Source organism: Hippopotamus amphibius, chromosome 3 (assembly GCF_030028045.1).
Source record: "Hippopotamus amphibius kiboko isolate mHipAmp2 chromosome 3, mHipAmp2.hap2, whole genome shotgun sequence".
NCBI lineage: Eukaryota > Metazoa > Chordata > Mammalia > Artiodactyla > Hippopotamidae > Hippopotamus > Hippopotamus amphibius.
In genome coordinates, this window is record NC_080188.1 from 75,392,323 (window position 1) to 75,405,483 (window position 13,161).

General features: G+C 39.0%; 1 pseudogene; it reads right to left on the bottom strand.

Annotated features, from left to right (window-relative positions):
• Positions 1–13,161, bottom strand: part of LOC130848470 (ethanolamine kinase 1-like) — a 107,952-nt pseudogene continuing 94,791 nt past the window's right edge.

Below are 13,161 nucleotides of genomic sequence, written 5' to 3' on the forward strand. Positions count from 1 at the left end.
TCAACTGACATCTTCAAAGCTTTTAGCAGGTTTAACAAATTTCTGTTCTGCCACATACTGATAACAGTAGGCATAATTCTTGACATCATTCAATCTGTTTTAAAAAATTAATTGATTAGAAGCATAATTTGTGAAGCAAGGTAACCAAATTAAATAATAGAGTTCTAACTAATATTGGCTTTGCAGAATTTCTTAAGTTATACGAGAATTGCTCTGCTACCTTAAAATAATTAAATCTCCTCTTTTCTTAAGCACTTTCAATGCAGAAACCTCAGGCTACATTTTGAAGTATTGTTTAGTACAAACAATTGCATACCCAAGGAAATCAAACTCAATAGTAGAGTATTTGGCTGGAATCAGAACCCACAGTCCCTAAAGAAATGAGAAGTCAGTGCAAACTGACTAACTTGAATAAGGACTGTTTCTACCTGCTTTCCAGTAACTTCTGTCTCAGAGCCCTTACATTCTTTGTAGGCTTCAAGGTAAGAACACAATCGCCAGCTCTGGAGTTCTCTATCTGGATCTAGACTGTAGTCTACAGGACTCCCACCTACAAATTTATTGAAAGGGTTTCTAATATCATGAGCTAGGTAGTTGTATCCAGAATATTATAATCAGTGTACTGCATGTCACCCGGTTTCCCACTGTATATTTTATTCTTACACAATATGGCAAAGCACAACTGGTGAGCTGAGGTTGGAAAGAATCTCCTTGAAACAAGTCACCTCCTTCTGCAAATCCTGAGGGCTTGGTACATTATTTGGGAAGATTTTATATTATCTTTTTTTTTTTTCTCTTATGTAGCTCTCTGGTTGTTTTTTTTTTTTTAAGCTCTTTATTGGCATATACTTGCTTTACACTCTTGTACCAGCTTATGAGGTACACCAAAGTGAATCAGCTGTATTTATACACATATCCCCATATCCCCTCCCTCCTGCGACTCCCCCCTACCCTCCCCGTCCCAGCCCTCCAAGGCATCACTCATCATCGAGTTGATCTCCCTTTTTTATACAGCAACTTGGGAAGATTTTATATTATCTTTATCTGAAAATCCTATGGGAATAAAAGAGCAACATCTTCCCATTTTTAGCCATAGATTAGACCTGAGAATCCAGTCATTTTGTGCATGAATAGCTGGATTCTAGCAATTTGGTGAGCTAGTAGCATGAAAATGACTGAGTTTTAAACATGCTTTAGATCCAGTGCTTCTCCTAGTATAAATGTATATCATAGTCCATTACTAAAGGTACAGTAGAGGTATGGTGCATGGCCATGAACTTGCAATGCTCATAAATGTCTTCACTTCCTCATCTCATCAACTAAGTTTGGCCTTATAGCCATAAATTCTCACAAGGGATACATCTTCTATGATAGTACTCACACAGCAGCCAATGAGTTTGTGAGTTCATCTGTGAAGAGCTGCATGGTCATCTCCTGGGATGGGGGGCTCCCACCATGGCCACAGGTGTTGAAGGAGGCTCAGGGATTCTCCTGGCAGCTCTGCTCCTCTGATCCTGAACCATGATGTGCAGCTTGGGCACCTCAGGGAAGCTGGTTGATGGAATTGGCCATGGCAGGGGACAGCAGAGGCCGCTGTAAAGGTGTGGTGATGAGAACCACGTGGATGTTGACTAAGCTGGTGGATCCTTCTACCCTGTGACTCTTGACGAACTCGAGGCATCCGATGGCTTCTGTTTAGTTACTTACAGTGTGTTACCCCCCTTTAGTTGACTCCAAACCACTGCTTCAAATCTGGTTACTGTTCACCTTCTTCCTTCTGTACAGGATCAGGAAAGAATTTTGTCCTTAAAATTTGGGCTTTGGGGTTATGGCTTTTCCCTAGTTTCATTTATAATAGAATATTCTTCCTTGTTTTCCATTATTCAGATTGTTTCTTCATTGATTCTATAACTAAGAGAGAAATTTTTAAAACTTTATTATGTCCTCACCCAGAGGAAAACTCAAGTAGCATTTTCTTAATATAAAGCAGTGGTTCTCAGCTCTGGCTCTACGTTAGCATTGCTTGGGGGAACCTTTACAATTTCAGCAACCAGACTACATGCCAGACCTTTAAACCAGTACTTTGGGGCTGAACCTAAGCAGCAGTCATTTAAGAAGTTTCCCAGGTGATTCTAATGTGCAATTACTGATGTAGGGCCTAATGTGTTCTTTTTTACATTGTCATTTCACTTTTGATGTTTAGCATTAGTAATAAGTATAACATGTACAGTGTTTTGTATCGTGTAAGACAGTATTGATATCGGTACCGACCAAAGATTCATCTTGTAAACAGATGACAAATTCAGGGTATCAAAAATTACAGTATAGTATTGTAAATGTAGTTTCTCTTCCTTATGATTTTCTTAATAACATTTTCTTTCATCTAGTTTATTGTAAAAATACAGTATGTAATACATATAAGTTTTGGGGGAGTCAAAAGTTATAGGTGGATTTTTGACCATGTGGGGGATTGGTGCCCCTAACCCCTGTGTTGTTCAAGGTATAAATAAAGCTGTATAAACATTCATGTGCTGGTCTTTCTCTAGACATAAATTTTCAAATCAATTGAGTAAATAACTAGGAGTGTGATTGCTGGATTGTATGGTAAGATGACATTCAGTTCTGTATGAAACTGCCAAACTGTCTTCCAAAATAGCTGTGCCATTTTGCACCACACTAGCAATGAATGAGAGTTCCTGTTGCTCTGTATCCTCACAAGAAGAGTCTGATAGAGACATAACTCACAATGATGTGGGCAGGGTTTAGGGAAACAAGCAAGGGGTGGTGTAATACCCGGGAGCTAGTCACAATACATATAGAGGGAAGGGAAACTGAAGAGAGCAGATGTATGGAGTGAGCTGCCTCTCAGGTATTAAGGCTTTGGGTAGAGGGGTACGGAAAACCAGCCAACCCTTGTGGATCCAAAAAGCAGAGTCATGGTAGAAAATATCCCAGTTATACTCTTTTCCTACCTCCTCATTTTTCCCCTGCCTGTGCCTCCCCTTGGCCAGACCTAACTGGAAACCAGAACAAAAGGAATGCTTTCATGCAGTCTAAACAGGTCAACCTCTTATTGCACAGAGCAGGCTGGAAAGAAGTAGGCAAGGGCTTCCTAGGTGGCACAGTGGTTGGGAATCCACCTGACAATGCAGAGGTCATGGGTTCGATCCCAGCTCCAGGAAGATCCCACATGCCACGGAGCAACTAAGCCCGTGTGCCAAAAAAAAAAAAAAAAAAAGTAGGCAACATCTTGTGGGTCAAATGAAAATATCTAGCATATTTGCATTTCTGCAAATTTTAAAAATTTTTTTGCCAAAAATTTATTTTTCATATTTCAGATTATTTCCTCTTGGATATATTTCCAATAGTGGTATTACTAGACCAAAGAGGATGAAAATTTTGAAGGCTGCTGATGGACTTGTACATGACACATAAGTAATATCTAAAATTTTTCCTGGCATGGTTCCGAAAGCTTATGATTTCTGTTTCACCATCATTGTTGACATATATATATCTCTCTCCAGTATAAAACTCCAACACATAATTAACTATATATTTCCATAGATATCATGTTTTTCTTTCATTATTGGTTAATATTATTGGCACTTGGAAATTTTAATTTATTTTAAGGACAAAACTGTATATGATGCAAGGGGCCAGGTACACATTAGAAACAAGGATTAGTATATTTTTTCTTTTAAAAAAATGAGTAAATTAAACATGTCTATCTATGTGTCTATTGATACAAACAGAGTTTTTTTAAATATAGTGGATAAAATTTTTTCACAAGCATATGGTAATTAATCTCACATTAAAGACATGATCATGGCTTTAAATGTGTGTTCAAATTGTTTATCTGTGTCTTTAACGCTGCTTCCTCATTATAAGTGCATCGCTCATGAAAACTATGTTTGTAGACTGTTTTTGTTTATACTCATTTCAGATTTTTTCCTGTAATGGTGATTTCTGTGGTGTTGCTGTGGGCTGCCTGCTCCTCTCGCCTTTCTTGACTATGCCTTCACTCCAACTGGGGAGCAGAGACAGCTCCTGAGATTGCTGAAGGGAGTCAATGAAGAAGCAACACAATGTTTTAATCCTTTGTTCTTTCTCATTTAACAGAAATATACATCTTTTTATGCCACTGAAAGTGCTCTTGTCAAGGTTACCGAGGACTCATTTTTTGCTAAATCCAGTGAACGCTTGCGGGTTTTTATTTAATTATTTGACCTTTCAGCAGCATTTGGCACTACGGATGATTACCCTTTTCTGGAGGCACTGTCATCCCTTGGCATCCAAGACACTGTACTCTCTGTGTGTTTTAGGTCTCTGAAGCCAGACTGTCTCAGCTCTTGGCTTTGACGCTGATTAGCTACATGACCTTGGGAAGCTGCTCAACATCTTTGGGATTCAGCTTCCTCATAGTTAAGGATAATAACAGGACCTATCTCTTACAGCAGGTGTGAGGACTCATATAAAATCATATGTAAAATGATTTGAAACTATACTTGGCACTACAGCACCACTTAATTCATAGCGCCTGGTGTGCTGCAAAACCAGCTTTCTGAAAAATAAAGCCCTGGTTTGTAGTGTTGATGATTTCTTTCGTGTGAATATTTCCACCATGACCTTAAATATGCCCACCTTTCTTGGCCATTTAGCAGGTGGCTTTTCCAGGAGCTTGCTTCACCACACTGTTGACAGCCGTTTCTCCTTGGCTTTTTTTTTTCTTTCTTCCTTTTTTTTTAAGCTCTTTATTGGAATATAATTGCTTTACACTCTTGTACCAGCTTTTGAGGTACACTAAAGCAAATCAGCTGTATTTATACATATATCCCCATACCCCCTCCCTCCTGTGACTCCCTCACGCTCTCCCCATCCTGGCCCTCCAAGGCATATCCCATCATCGAGTTGATCTCCCTTTGTTATACAGCAAATTCCCACTAGATATCTATTTTACAGTTGGTAGTATATATATGTCTATATTACTCTCTCACTTCATCCCAGCTTCCCCTTTGCCCCCCACCCCCCCAACCCCATGTCCTCCAGTCCATTCTCTGCATCTGCATCCTTCTTCTTGTCCTGTCACTGGGTTCATCAGTACCACTATTTTTTTTTAGATTCCGTATATACGTTAGCATGCAATATTTGTTTTTCTCTTTCTGGCTTACTTCACTCTGTATGACAGATTCTAGGTCTATTCACCTCATTACATATAGCTCCATTTCATTGCTTTTTATGGCTGAGTAATATTCCATTGTATATATGTGCCACATCTTTATCCATTCATCTGTGGATGGGCATTTAGGTTGCTTCCATGTCCTGGCTATTGTAGATAGTGCTTCAATGAACATTACGGTACATGTTTCTTTTTGGATTATGGTTTTCTCTGGGTATATGCCCAGGAGTGGGATTACTGGATCATATGGTAGTTCTATTTGTAGTTTTTTAAGGAACCTCCAAATTGTTTTCCATAGTGGCTGTACCAACTTACAGTCCCACCAACAGTGCAGGAGAGTTCCCTTTTCACCACACCTTCTCCAACATTTATTGTCTGTAGATTTTGTGATGATGGCCATTCTGATTGGTGTAAGGTGATACCTCATTGTGGCTTTGACTTGCATTTCTCTGATGATTAGTGATGTTGAGCATCTTTTCATGTGTTTGTTGGCCATCTGTATGTCTTCTTTGGAGAAATGTCTATTTAGGTCTTCTGCCCATTTGTGGATTGGGTTATTTGCTTTTTTGGTATTAAGCTGCATGAGCTGCTTGTATGTTTTGGAGATTAATCCTTTGTCTGTTCCTTCATTGGCAAGTATTTTCTCCCATTCTGAGGGTTGTCTTCTTGTCTTGTTTATGATTTCTTTTGCTGTGCAAAAGCTTTTAAGTTTCATGAGGTCCCATTTGTTTATTCTTGATTTTATTTCCATGATTCTAGGAGGTGGGTCAAAAAGGATCTTGCTTTCATGTATGTCATAGAGTGTTCTGCCTATGTTTTCCTCTAAGAGTTTTATAGTGTCTGGCCTTACATGTAGGTCTTTAATCCATTTGGAGTTTATTTTTGTGTATGGTGTTGGGAAGTGTTCTAAGTTCATTCTTTTACATGTAGCTGTCCAATTTTCCCAGCACCACTTATTGAAGAGGCTGTCTTTTTTCCATTGTATATTCTTGCCACCTTTGTCAAACATAAGGTGCCCATATGTGCTTGGGCTTACCTCTGAGATCTCTATTCTGTTCCATTGATCTTCCTTTCTATTTTTGTGCCAGTACCATACTGTCTTGATCACTGTGGCCTTGTAGTATAGTTTGAAGTCAGGAAGCCTGATTCCACCAACTCCATCTTTCCTTCTCAAGATTTCTTTGGCTATTCGGGGTGTTTTGCGTTTCCATACAAATTGTAAGATTTCTTGCTCTAGTTCTGTGAAAAATGCCATTGGTAATTTGATCGGGATTGCATTGAATGTGTAAGTTGCTTTGGGTAGTACAGTCATTTTCACAATGTTGATTCTTCCAATCTAAGAACATGGTATGTCCCTCCACCTGTTTGTATCACCTTTGATTTTCTTTCATCAGTGTATTATACTTTTCTGCATAGAGGACTTTTGCCTCCTTAGGCAGGTTTATTCCTAGGTATTCTATTCTTTTTGTTGCAATGGTGAATGGGAGAGTTTCCTTAATTTCTCTTTCTGCTCTTCCGTTGTTAGTGTATAGGGATGCAAGAGATTTCTGTGCATTAATTCTGTATCCTGCTACTTTACTAAATTCATTGATTAGTGCTAGCAGTTTTCTGGTAGAGTCTTTAGGGTTTTCTATATATAATATCATGTCATCTGCAAAGAGTGACAATTTTACTTCTTCTTTTCCAATTTGGATTCCTTTGATTTCTTTTTCTTCTCTGATTGCTGTGGCTGAAACCTCCAAAACTATGTTGAATAATAATAGTGAGAGTGGACACCCTTGTCTTGTTCCTGTTCTTACAGGGAATGCTTTCAGTTTTTCCCCATTTAGAATGATGTTGGCTTTTGGTTTCTCATATATGGCTTTTATTATGTTGAGGTAATTTCCTTCTATGCCCATTTTCTGAAGAGCTTTTATCATAAATGGATGTTGAACTTTGTCAAAAGCTTTTTCTGCATCTATAGAAATGATCATATGGTTTTTATCCTTCAATTTGTTGATATGATGTATCACATTGATTGATTTGCATATATTGAAAAATCCTTGAATCCCAGGGATAAACCCCACTTGATCATGGGGTGTGATGTTTTAAATGTGCTGTTGGATTCTGTTAGTTAGTATTTTGTTGAGGATTTTTGCATCTCTATTCATCAGTGATATTGGTCTGTAATTTTCTTTTTTTGTGACATCTTTGCTTGGTTTTGGTATCAGGGTGATGGTGGCCTCATAGAATGAGTTTGGGAGTGATCCTCCTTCTGCTATATTTTGGAAGAGTTTGAGAGGGATAGGTGTTAGCTCTTCTCGAAATGTTTGATAGAATTTGCCTGTGACTCCATCAGGCCCTGGGCTTTTATTTGCTGAGAGATTTTTAATCACAGTCTCAATTTCAGTACTTGTGATTGGTCTGTTCATATTTTCTATTTCTTCCTGGTTCCATCTTGGAAGATTGTATTTTTCTAAGAATCTATCCATTTCTTCCAGGTTATCCAATTGATTGGCATATAGTTGCTTGTAGTAGTCTCTCATGATCTTTTGTATTTCTGCAGTGTCAGTTGTTATTTCTCCTTTTTCATTTCTAATTCTGTTGATTTGCATCTTCTCCCTTTTTTTCTTGATGAGTCTGACTAATGGTTTATCAATTTTGTTTATCTTCTCAAAGAACCAGCTTTTAGTTTCATTGATCTTTGCTATTGTTTCCTTCCTTTCTTTTTCATTTATTTCTGCTCTGATCTTTATGATTTCTTTCCTTTTGCTCACTTTGGGGTTTCTTTGTTCCTCTTTCTCTAATTGTTTGAGGTGTAAGGTTAGGTTGTTTATTCGATATTTTTCTTGTTTCTTAAGGTAGGACTGTATTGCTATAAACTTCCCTCTTAGAACTGCTTTTGCTGCGTCCCATAGGTTTTGGGTTGTTGTGTTTTCATTGTCATTTGTTTCTAGATATATTGTGATTTCCTCTTTGATTTCTTTAGTGATTCCTTGGTTGTTTATTAGTGTATTGTTTAGCCTCCATGTTTTTGTATTTTTTACAGTTTTTTTCCTGTAATTGATATCTAGTCTCATGGTGTTGTGGTCAGAGAAGATGCTTGACATGATTTCAATTTTCTTGAATTTGCTGAGGTTTGATTTGTGACCCAAGATGTGATCTATCCTGGAAAATGTTGTGTGGGCACTTGATATGAAAGTGTAGTCTGTTGTTTTTGGATGGAATGTCCTATAAATATCAATTAAGTCGAGATGGTCTAATGTGTCATTTAAAGCTTGTGTGTCTTTATTTATTTTCTGTTTGGATGATCTGTCCATTGATGTAAGTGGGTTGTTAGTCTCCTACTATTTTTGTGTTACTGTCGATGTCCCCTTTTATCGCTGTTGGCATTTGCCTTATGTATTGAGGTGCTCCTATGTTGGGGGCGTAGATATTTACCATTGTGATATGTTCTTCTTGGATGGAGCCCTTGATCATTTTGTAGTGTCCTTCCTTGTCTCTTTTAATAGTCTTTACTTTCAAGTCTAATTTGTCTGATATGAGTATTGCTACTCCAGCTTTCTTTTGACTTCCATTTGCATGGAATATCTTTTTCCATCCCTTTACTTTCAGTCTATATGTGTCCCTTGGTCTGAAGTGGGTTTCTTGTATACAGCATACATAAGCGTCTTGCTTTTTTATCCATTCAACCAGTCTGTCTTTTGGTTGGAGCATTTAATCCATTTACATTTAAGGTGAGTATTGACATGTGTGTTTCTATTACCATTTTCTTAATTGTTTTGGGTTTGTTTTTTTAGGTCTTTTCCTTCTCTTGTGTTTCCTACTTAGAAAAGTTCCTTTAGCACTTGTTGTAAGGCTGGTTTGGTGGTGCTGAATTCTCTTAACTTTTGCTTGTCTGGAAAGCTTTTGATTTCTCCATCGAATCTGAATGAGATTCTTGCTGGGTAAAGTATTCTTGGCTGTAGGTTTTTTTCTTTCAGGACTTTCAGTATATCCTGCCATTCCCTTCTGGCCTGCAGAGTTTCTGTAGAAAGATCAGCTGTTATCTTTATCGGTTTTCCCTTATATGTTATTTGTTGCTTTTCTCTTGCTGCTTTTAATATTTTTTCTTTGTGTTTAATTTTCGTTAGCTTGATTAACATGTGCCTTGGTGTATTTCTCCTTGGATTTATTCTGTATGGGACTCTCTGTGCTTCTTGGACTTGGTGAATTATTTCCTTTCCCATGTTGGGGAAGTTTTCCACTACAACCTCTTCCAATATTTTCTCAGACTCTTTCTTTTCTTCTTCTTCTTCTGGAATGCCTATGATTCTAATGTTGGTGTGCTTAATGTTGTCACCAAGGTCTCTGAGACTGTCTTCCATTCTTTTTATTCTTTTTTCTCTTTCCTGCTCTGAGGCAGTTATTTCCCCCATTCTATCTTCCAACTCACTTATTTGTTCCTCTGCCTCAGTTATTCTGCTGTTTATACCATCTAGAGTATTTTTAATTTCAGTTATTTTGTTGTCCATTACTGTTTGTTTGCTCTTTAGTTCCTCTGAGTCCTTATTAACTGTTTCTTGTATTTTCTGTATTTTCTTATTGAGATTTTGGATCATCTTTACTCTGAATTCTTTTTCAGGCAGTTTTCCTATTTCCTCTTCATTTATTTGGTCTTGTGGGTTTTTTTCCTTCTCCTTTGCCTGCATGGTGTTTCTTTGTTTTCTCATTTTTTCTAATTTATACGATTTGCTGTCTCCTTTCCCTATGCTGCCTAGTAGTAATTCCTCTTGTTTCTGCCCTCTGCCCCCTGTGGTGGCGTTTGTCTAGTGTCTTGAGTAGGCTTCCTGGTGGGGGGGACTGGTGTCTGCTTTCCGGTGTGTGGCTCTGTGTCTTTTCTCTCTGATGAGCAGGGCTGTGTCAGGTGGTGTGTTTTATATTATCTGCGAGGTTAATATGGCTTTAGGTAGTCTGTGTGCTGATGGATGGGTTTGTGTTTCTGTCTTGTTTGTAGTTTGGTGTGAGGTGTCCGGCACTGGCAGCTGCAGACAGTCAGACGAAGCTGAGTCTTAGACTCTGATACAAGGCTCTGTGAGAGTTCTCTGCAGTTAATCTTTCCTGTGTCTGAGGACTCCCTAGTAGTCTAGCATCCTGGATTCAGTGCTCCCTCCCCAGAGCCTCCTACTTGACTTCTGATGGAGTAGTCCAGACTTCAGAGGTTGCTTGTCCCCAGAATGGACCAGATTAGCAGAATTAATAATAATATTTCTGTTTCCTTGGGGTCTCAGTTGTAAGTGACCGTCTAACCGCCTTGGGTTTTTTGTATTATTCTGTGACCAGCAGAGCATCCTTTATTGTTGGTCTGTAAGCGCAGGTGTGTGGGAAGAGAGAGGGTACAATAGTGGCTCCTTCCTCTAGGATTGAGTGAGCAGTGGCACCCTGCCTGGGTCACAGTGGCTCAGGCAGCTCAGGCGGTGTCTATTGCAGAGGTACACCAACCGCTCAGGCTGAGAGAGCAACTCCAGCCACGGCTCCTCCCCCCTGCTATGACTCTGCCAGGGTGCCCTGCCTGGGTCACGGTGGCTCAGTTGGCCATGGCAGTGCCTGTTGCAGAGGGTCGCTGGTGGCTCAGATGTAAACAGAATGCCTCCAGAGCTGTGCCACTCTGCAGGCCTTTGGCTCTCGGCTGCAGGCACTCTAGGCCAGCCCTGCCCGGGGGCCTTTGTTATCCCTGAGTGCATTAGCCAGTCCCAGAGGGGTCCTTCATTTGTCCACTGCAGGCGCCAAGAGAGAGGCTACACCCGCGGCTCCTCCCCCCTGCTTGTGAGTCAGCAGTATTGAGCCGCAGCCATGGCTGCCCAGCTTTCTACTGTAGGTATTCTCTGCTGTGGATTTCTTCCCTCCTGTCCTCACAGTCTGTCTCCCCACTGCCAACAATGTTTCTCACCATGAACCAGTTCTCTGGTTCCCACATTCCAGCTCCCAGACCCCCTGTTCAGCTGTGAACCAATGTCTCAGTCCAGACATGCTGAGCTGTGGTGCAGACCTTCCGTGTGTTTCTCACTCTTTCCCGTCTGCCACAGCTCAGCCGCTTCACCCTCTTTGAACAGTCCCAAATGCCTCCCTTCTGACCCAGGGAAATTCCTCTTTGGAGAAGGGGTTTCCCCATCAGATAAGGGACTTTCCCCCAAATTCAGCAATCTTCCCTCTATTTCAGATCCCCCCCACCCTAGGGTGTGGGACCCATCCCTTTCCTTTCTTCTCCTCCTCTTTTTCCTTTTTTTTTCTTCCCTCTGTCCTACCCAATTATGTCTGGATCTTTGCAGTCCTTTCTGGTGTCTGAGGTTGTTTGCTGGTGTTCAGCTGGTTCTCTGTGGGCATTATTGTGTCTTTTGGTGTATTGCTGATGCATCTGTGGAGAGGGATGCATTCCACGTCCTTCTACTTCACTGCCATCTTTCTCCCTCCTTACACACATATTTTATAACACTTCCCTTCAAACCTATCTCTTTATTCTGTAGATCTGGGATCTTTTAGTGTGGGTTCATGGCCAAACCTCTGAAGCCTCAGGATCACTCTGAAAACTTGGAGCAGTAGGCACATTTTTCAAAAAAACAGTACCTAATTTTCATCAATTCAAAAAATATCAGTGACCTATAAATGTGAAGATAATTTTTTGGCCAAAGGAGTGGGCTTTATTTTTATTTATTCCATAGTAACATTTTTCTGACTTCCTAGAATTATAATTTTGACAACTTCTACAATTTACTATAATTTTTTTTATTCTTTTACAAGGACAAATTGATTGTATACTAAGTAATTTCCTATAATGTATGATTTAGATAAAATGACTTGGAGTTTTTACATCTTTCTTTACAACTGTAAAGTCGTTTACTTATATTTATCTGTAGTTACATGAGACTTTCTAATTAATCAGATCTTTTGGTTACTACCATGTACAATACATATGAATTAGAATCATAACATATTACAATGGTAAGGAGTTTAAGTAGACATTGGTTTTAACTTCCATTCAAAGCATGGATACTGTTCATATCACCTTTAAACATGATCAGTTTTCAGCCTCTATCTAGATGTTTCTAGTGACAAGAAACTCTCTACATTTTAAGTTGATTCAATACATTGTTAATAGCTCTAGTTATTAGAAAGTTATACCCTTTGCAGAATCCATGTTAAGGAATCTGAATTTTATCCTAAGAGTGAAAGGAAACCACTAAAAGGATTTATATTTTAAAATATGCACTGAAGTGCAAAGAATGAAATAGAGCTTTAAAAAAATCAGCTAAAGCATTGTTACAGATACTCAGAGAAAAAATTTTGATAGTCATCTAGACAAGGCTGGCACAGAAATAAAGATTTTAGAAGTTTTTTAGGAAATAAAAAAGCAATATTTAGTAGTTGTTTCCATTTAGAGGGAAAGAGAGATGAAAAGAATGATGCCCAGGTTTCCAAATGGATAGTGAGAACTTTCAATGAAATAAGAACTCTGAAAGATGAGCAGATTTGGAGATCATATTGCATTTATGGTGGCTCTAGGGCACTGTGAAGCTCAGACAAGAAAACCAGACTTGTATATTTTCAGAGTCTTAAGAATAAAAATATAAATGAAGCCATAAAAAGTGGATGAGATAGCAATTCAATAGTAAAAGGACAAGCAACCCAACTTTTAAAAGGGCAAAGAATATGAGTAGACATTTTTCCAAAGAAGAAATACAAATGAGCAATAAGCACATGAAAAGCTATTCAATATCATTAGTCATCAGGGAAAAGCAAATCAAAATGACAAAGAGATACTACTTCACACTCACTAGCATGGTTATAATCAGAATGACAGATAATAATAAGTGTTGGCAAGAATGTGGAGGAATTGGATCCCTCATAAACTGCTGGTAAAGTCACGTACCCTCTTTGGAAAACAGTTCGGCAGTTCCCTAAAAAGTCTAAGACAAATTTACCATATGGCCTAGCAATTGCACTCCTAGATACATACCCAAGAGTATAAG